This window comes from Erithacus rubecula (assembly GCF_903797595.1).
Source record: "Erithacus rubecula genome assembly, chromosome: 31".
Lineage (NCBI taxonomy): Eukaryota > Metazoa > Chordata > Aves > Passeriformes > Muscicapidae > Erithacus > Erithacus rubecula.
The window spans coordinates 658,135-666,334 of NC_136682.1; positions in this window are offsets into that span (position 1 = coordinate 658,135).

Genomic DNA, 8,200 nt, shown 5'->3' on the forward strand with positions numbered 1-8,200 from the left:
TTACAGCCCAGAAATTACAGCTGTAAATTGCAGCTCCAGTGGTTGGACCCTGGTGGGATGGAGGCAGATCCATCCATCCAGCCTTGGATGGATTTGGAGCAGCCTGGGAAGGTGTCTCTGCCATGGCAGGGCTGGAATGAGATGAGCTTTAATGTCCCTTCCAACCCAAACCATTCCAGGGTTCAATGGATCAGCACAAGGTTGGCCAGTACAGCACAGGAACCTTCTGGACTGGCATCTCCCCTTTTTTTTTTTGGTGACAGGAACACCACAGGGCACCTCAAATGACACCAGGTACCAGTGCTGAGGCACTTTTGGCAAACCATCCCTGCTTTTCCAATGTGCAGTCTTATCCAGAATGCTGCAGTGAAGAATTTTATAAGAAACTTCAGTATTCCAATAGACTTACAGATTTTCCAAATGAGAAATGGATATAGACAGGTTTTTAGGTTACATAGGATGGAGTAATAATTGGAAATGTTGGGAATATAGGATACACTGCAGTAGTGCCTGGAAGTTTAATTCTCTAAATATCAATGGATCTTACTGCTTGCATTACAGCAGCCCATGAACTGCTGATTGAAATCAGGGAGGAGGAATAAAATGGATAAAAAGTCATCAAAGGCAGTGCAAAGCCTCAGCCCCTGTGCCCCTCTGGCTCTGTGAGAGCTCCATGTGCAGAGGGATCTGCTGTGGGATTGGTGTCCCAATGAGACACCTCTCAGGGCCAGGGCATGGGAAAGCAGCACTTGGGAGATGCTGCCTTGCCTTAATTAACTGCATTGAGGTTTCCAGGGCTTAATTTAGGGTGTTATAAACATCCTCCTGCACAGGGACCCACCTCAGGAGATGTTTGGGCAAGTGTATGAGCAGGGAATGTGTCACAGAATGATGGAATCTCCTGTGCTGGAAATGACCCACCAGGCTGTGGCTGCAGAGAACTGGCAGTGACAGGGCTGTGATCTCATTCCTGAGCTGCAGCTGAGAGCTCTGAGGTCTGATCTCATTCCTAAACTGCAGCTGAGAGCTCTGAGCTCTGATCTCATTCCCCACTTGCAGCTGAGGGCTCTGAGCTCTGATCTCATTCCTCACTTGCAGCTGAGGGCTCTGAGCTCTGATCTCATTCCTAAACTGCAGCTGAGGGCTCTGAGCTCTGATCTCATTCCTGAGCTGCAGCTGAGGGCTCTGAGCTCTGATCTCATTCCTGAGCTGCAGCTGAGGGCTCTGAGCTCTGATCTCATTCCTAAACTGCAGCTGAGAGCTCTGAGCTCTGATCTCATTCCTAAACTGCAGCTGAGGGCTCTGAGCTCTGATCTCATTCCTGAGCTGCAGCTGAGAGCTCTGAGCTCTGATCTCATTCCTAAACTGCAGCTGAGGGCTCTGAGGTCTGATCTCATTCCTAAACTGCAGCTGAGAGCTCTGAGCTCTGATCTCATTCCTGAGCTGCAGCTGAGGGCTCTGAGCTCTGATCTCATTCCTGAGCTGCAGCTGAGAGCTCTGAGCTCTGATCTCATTCCTAAACTGCAGCTGAGGGCTCTGAGCTCTGATCTCATTCCTGAGCTGCAGCTGAGAGCTCTGAGGTCTGATCTCATTCCTAAACTGCAGCTGAGAGCTCTGAGCTCTGATCTCATTCCCCACTTGCAGCTGAGGGCTCTGAGCTCTGATCTCATTCCTCACTTGCAGCTGAGGGCTCTGAGCTCTGATCTCATTCCTAAACTGCAGCTGAGGGCTCTGAGCTCTGATCTCATTCCTGAGCTGCAGCTGAGGGCTCTGAGCTCTGATCTCATTCCTGAGCTGCAGCTGAGAGCTCTGAGCTCTGATCTCATTCCTAAACTGCAGCTGAGAGCTCTGAGCTCTGATCTCATTCCTAAACTGCAGCTGAGAGCTCTGAGCTCTGATCTCATTCCCCACTTGCAGCTGAGGGCTCTGAGCTCTGATCTCATTCCTGAGCTGCAGCTGAGGGCTCTGAGCTCTGATCTCATTCCTAAACTGCAGCTGAGAGCTCTGAGCTCTGATCTCATTCCTAAACTGCAGCTGAGAGCTCTGAGCTCTGATCTCATTCCTGAGCTGCAGCTGAGAGCTCTGAGCTCTGATCTCATTCCTAAACTGCAGCTGAGAGCTCTGAGCTCTGATCTCATTCCTAAACTGCAGCTGAGAGCTCTGAGCTCTGATCTCATTCCTGAGCTGCAGCTGAGAGCTCTGAGCTCTGATCTCATTCCTGAGCTGCAGCTGAGGGCTCTGAGCTCTGATCTCATTCCTAAACTGCAGCTGAGGGCTCTGAGCTCTGATCTCATTCCTGAGCTGCAGCTGAGAGCTCTGAGCTCTGATCTCATTCCTGAGCTGCAGCTGAGGGCTCTGAGCTCTGATCTCATTCCTGAGCTGCAGCTGAGGGCTCTGAGCTCTGATCTCATTCCTGAGCTGCAGCTGAGAGCTCTGAGCTCTGAGCTCAGCACTGATCTAAATTGGGGTTTCTGGTGCTTTGGTGGGAGGTGGTGAGTTGCAGGTTGATGAGTCAATGAGATAAGAACAATTCTCCTCCAGGAAACAAGCCCAGGTGTAATTATTACTCTGTTGGTAGTGTCTCTTGCTTTCCAGGGACATCTTTCCTGGATTCACACTTGGAGCTGCAGAATGGGATTGCTCTGGTAGGTTTATACCAGAGGGAAGAATCCAAAGAAACATTTTTTTTGTCTTCACCCCTCCCTTTCTGATGTTTCACCTGAGTCTCTCTTGGGGCATTTTCCAAGGAGCTGGCACTGAGTGTTGGGGCTCCTGAGCTCCAACAGCCCAGGCCCAGCACAGCACCAGGGTCAGGCAGCAGCTGAAGGAACCCCCAGAAAATTCTGGGACACCCTCATGGCATTTTTTGGTTTTGAGGTCCCCACCCAATCTGTAAACTCTGAGTGACCCCTCCCAGCAGCACCACTGGTTTGTTTAATCAGTGATTAAACTGGAATTTTATTTCCATTTCCAAACATACTCTGTCAGTCTGTACATTCCCCTTTTTTTTTTTTTTGCTTTGTGATAAAGCCAAGGTAACAGAAAAACAGCATCATGGAACTTCTGTGGCACAGCTTTGCTAAGGCAGGGCTGCACACCTGATGAGACAGCCAGAGCTCTTCCCTGAGCTCTCCCCTTTCTGCCTGCAGGTAACTTTAGCCAGGAGCTGCTCACTGAGACTCTTTTATTCCTGGACAGAGCTGCTGCTGCTTCTTGGGTTACAGAATCCTTTCTTCCTCAGCCTTGGGGACTGGGAGAGACATTAGATCCACCTGCTGAACACCATTGATTCCTTCCCACCCATGTCAGGTTATTGCAGGGGCCACAAATGAAGGGATGGAAGGATTCCCTGCAGGATGTGTGTCCCTGTGGGACAGGCAGAGCTGCTGAGCCCTGTCCTGGCAGCTCCTGGCTGTCCTTGGCATCCCAGCTGGAGCAGCAGGAAAATCTGAGTTCCTGCTCCTCAGCAATCTCACAGCCACTCATCCAGTGGTTTTGGATCTTCCTAATTATCCCTCAGACATGACTCTGGCAGCGTTGGGAATTCAGGAACCATTCCCACTTTACAAGGGTGAAGTGAGGAACAAGAATCCAAAACTGAAGTTGAGTAACCTGAGCTGGGATTAATATCTTGAGTCCTGCCCTGCCCCTGGGGCTCTGAATGCTCCTTTTTAGCCAAGACTGTCATGCTTGGATTTAAATGCCCTTGGGAAGAGGAATGAGAGATGGAGAAAGAAGAGCAGAAAGTCCTGCAGCTTTGCCAAGATCCTTGGTAACAACATATCACAAACAACTCCTGTTTGTCCCGAATTTCTGAATGGATGGTGTGGGAACTGGTGTGCCCAGATGAACTCCTCAGTGCCATTCTCTTTATCCATCTCTCTTCTGGCACTTATCAGACCTTGTGAGCCCTTTGGACCTTTTTGCCTTTTGACTTAACTGCCTTTGAGGCTCTAGTGCAGCCCTGAGGGACCTTCCCAGCACAGCTCCTGGCCAAGCAGGATGTCCCTGCTGTCTCCAGGGCCTTTTCCTTTGCAGGAGTTAAACATTAACTGCTGGCCAGCTCCATCTGTCCAAGGTCCAGGAGGAAGCACTCTGGCTCAGCCTGGCAGCTGCATTTCCTGCTCCTGCCCTTTCCTGGTGATTCACTCACTCCTCCTCCCTGCCAGGAAGTCTTGACCTGGATGGAGAGTGAGGAGGTGGAACAGGGACACCTGAGCTCTCCTGAAAGTGCCACTGGAGATCAGCTCCTGCTGCCTGGATGCCCTGGAGGGTTTCCTGGCTGGAGTACAGTGCAGCCAGAAGGGAAAATCCTGGGTACCAACAGACCCACCTGAGCTACAGAAAAATCCCCCCAGCCCCAAGCTGGTGCTCCATGGCAGATCCTGTAAATCCATGTGAGCCTGTTATTGTCCTGCTGTATGGATTGTTTTATTTCATCATGTTAAATAAAAAGGTAAAACCTTTTCCCTGTAGTTGAAGAGTGTGGCCCAGCAGCAGGGCAGGAGGCAGATGGGAAGAGCTGGTTTATTTGAAATGATTTTCTATGAGTTTCTACACTCCAGACCTGCCAAGGCTTTGGGTGTAGCCAGTCTGGCCCAGGAGATGGATTGCTCAGGGAGTGGAGCCGTGGGTTTGCCTGGCAGCTGGGATCAGACCCCGTGATGGCTCTGAGCTGCCCAAAGCACCTCCCCACACTGGGACTCAGCTTTGCCTGGAAAAGCCAATCTGTTACTTCAGCACCAATGGAAGTTTGTGAAAATACAGTGGCACAAACTCTGCTGAGCTCAGGCCCAGAAGCAGAGCCAAGAGTCTCCCTGGCTTTGGATAAAACTTTGCTGTGGTTACTGGGATCATGTGATGGCAGCTGATCTCTCCAACCTTCTCACTCCAGGCTTCTTGTGCTGCACAAAAACATCCTGAGTGCTCAAAACATCTCCCTGCTCGGGTAATCATTTATTGATAGCACAATTATCAGCCAAGGGTTGTTGAGGAAACTGCCACTGCTGTTTCTGATCCTGCCAGGCCTTTTCCCAGCCTGCCCAAACCTCCAGCACCCAGTTAAAGGGATTTCCAAACAGACACAGTTTCTCCCTCCAGCCCAAGGACATGCTTTAGCCTGCTCAGCACAACATGCCACATCTGTTGATTCTTCATGTTTGGGTTCTCAACACAGAGAATTTAGGGGCAATCAGGTCTCAGCAGGACTCTGAGCCCCTTGGAACCACGTTGATGGAGAAATGTGTGCCTTGAATTGACTTTAAAGGAGCTCTAGGGAGAGAGAAGAGCAGGAACCTGCTCAGTTGGGAGCTGCTGTCCTCTCCAAGATCTCTCCCCTGTGAGAAGCACAGCCCTGGATTTTCTGGGACCTTCTCCCTGTGGGATAATGCAGGCTAAGGACAAGCAGAGTCAGCTCTGCCACAGGGTTGGTCCTCTGGAGAGATGAAAGGGAAGTGGTTTGGTGGCCAAATGAAAGTCTTGGCTTTAAGGAAAAAATTAAAGCCAGATGTTTCCAGCAGCTGCTGAGCCCAGCCTTTTGTGTTGGAGCCACCAAGGAGGCCCTGGCAGCCTTTGCACAGCCCCATGGTGGGAACACCCTGTAATCCTGAAGCTCTGCCATGGTCCTGGAGGCTCTCTGCCTGTCTGGGAGGAGGAAACAAGAGCTGAGGCAGAGATAGTGAAGCCAGCTCAATATTTATTCCATATCTAAAAATATTTATTCCTTGCTGATAGTGGGGATGGCAGCAGAGGTGTGGTAACCAAATTTAGCACTTTTGGACAAAATATTGGGGCCAAGAGGTGGCTGAGCCAGGCTGGCATCAGCTCTGCAGGCACAGAGAAAGGTGTGGGGAACAGGGATGGGGGAGCCAGAGACCAGGGGCAGGTTGATACCCAGCAGATAAATCTGCTCTTCAGGGATCTCATCAGAGTCAGGGGCAATAAACAATTCCTGTTTTTCTGCGGTGTTTTTATTCAGCTGGGACTGAAGCAAGCACCCATTCCAGAGTGGATGAAATAGCAGGAAAAGGGAGGCTGACTCCTTGTCCCAGCACAATTGTGGAGAGAGCAGCACTTTGCACTGCAGAGGGAAAGCCCAGCTCACACCCAGCAGCCATAAATCCTTCCCAGCACTCTCCTACTGCTCCTTCTCATTCTGCCCCGTGGCTGTAACATTCACTCTGGCTGCCTAAGGCTGAATTCCCAGTGCCCTCTGTGCTACCCCGAGGTGGAGTTTCCTCTTGAGAAATCAGCACAGCCCTGTTGGCTCTCAGGCTGGGAAAGGCTCAGCTCACTGCTCAGGTCTCTGTGTCATGGTCCTCATCTTCCTCCTGAGTGCTGGGATGTTCCTGCTCTAGGGGAGCAGGGGAGATGCCCTTGAATCCAGCTGGATCCCATTGCTGGGGAATGAGGGATAAATCCATAAGGTGTGCCCAAAGCAAGGAAAAATCAATAGAGCAGAGGGAGGTTGGTGACAGGAAATCCCAGTTTTTACTGGCATGGGCTCACATCAGATAATCTGACTAAAACAAGAAAGGAATTGCTCCATATTCTGATCCCATGGAGCTGGTGAAGAGCTGCTGTAGGGAAGGAGCTTCTTGCCTTGTCCTTGGCTTGTTCTCAGACTGGGATGTCTCATTGCTGTGTCCACCAGCTCACTCTGCTCTGGAACACCTTGGGCAGGAGGAGCAATTGTTTCTGCCATGATTCCAAACCCAGCTAGGAGAAGCTTTTGGGAGCTCCTGGACTGCCCTGGATGGGGTTTAGGGGGAGCTGCCTGTGCCTCAGTCACAGCTGGTGACTAACAGGAAAGAACCTTCCCAGGTGTAAACAGAGAACTGGTTTTTTCACCTCCCAACAAGTGGCAACGGGACCTGGCTCGATGGGTGTCACTCCTGCATTTCTCCCTTGGATGACACAGAATTGTCACCCTGCAAGAATTCTTTTCTCATTCTAAGAACCAGGCCTGGTTTTCCACCCCAGCCAGGGGGGGGTGGGAGTGTTCTGGAGCTGGAAGTGTCCTGGTGACACTGAGCCCTTCACCAGCCAGGCATTTCCATGGAGTGGGCAGAAGCAACTGCTGGGAAATGCTCTAATCTGAGCATTAGTGCTAATTGACATCCCAGCAAAGCCTGGCTTCAGGAGTCCTCAGCTCCTGGGGGGGTCTCAGGTCTGGAAATGGGGCTAAGGACAATTCCATTGCTTGGGGAGCTCCATTTGGGCACATTCAAAATGAAGGAGCAGCTTGGAGCTCAGGAGGTTTGTGAAGCCAGGGTGATGCTTACCCTTCCCAGAGTGTGAGGATTGAGGAGTTAATGGTTGCAAAAGATGACACAGCTCAGTCTGATGGTTTCTCATTGGGAAAGGGGATGAGAAGGAAGAAGTTCTCATTCCCTCACTACATCACAAAATTATGGAATATCCTGAGCTGGAAGGGACCCACAAGGATCATCAGTCTGGCTCCTGGTCCTGCACAGACACCCCAACAATCCCTCCCTGAGTGTTATTCAAACCCTCCTGGAGCTCTGGCAGCCTTGGGGCTGTGACCCAAGTGTGTGAACAGTCCCCTCCCATTTATCCTGCTCCAACTTATTTATTCAACTTCTACACCTTCAGTTTCTTTTTCTTTGACTCCTTTGTGTCTTGGAGCTGCTACCCACAGAACCCCCGAGGGCTGCCAGCTGGGCTGTGCTTGCTGGGCAGCTTGTGCTCTGTGTCTAATCTCCTCTGATTATTCCCTGGCTCTGACTTATCCACAAGGATCTGCCCAGCCCTAATTGCAGGTGATGGTGTTGCTGGGGTCCCTCACAGGACACTGATTCATGGCAGGGAAATCTCCATCCTCCATCCACCAGAGTGTTTTAATTCTCCTACCAAAACCAACAAATTTGCCCTCGATGCGCTGTAATAAATTTTGTGGATCTTTCTCTAAAGCAAAGTGATTTCAAGGTGTGTTTTCCTGGCAGGAATCTCCTCAGAGCATCATTCCTGCTGCTGCCCCCGTGGGTCTGGGGGGACACCCAAGTCGGGGTGCATGACAGGATTTTGTGCTCAGGACTTTTGGGGAGCAGTTTGGGCTTTGCTCAGCCCGGGTGTATCACCCCCAAAGTGAGAGCAAGGCAAGGCACAGAAGGGACAATCGGGGCTCCAGTGGAACCCAAGATGAGCAGCGCCAAGGGCTGACTTCTCCAGGACACGCCGT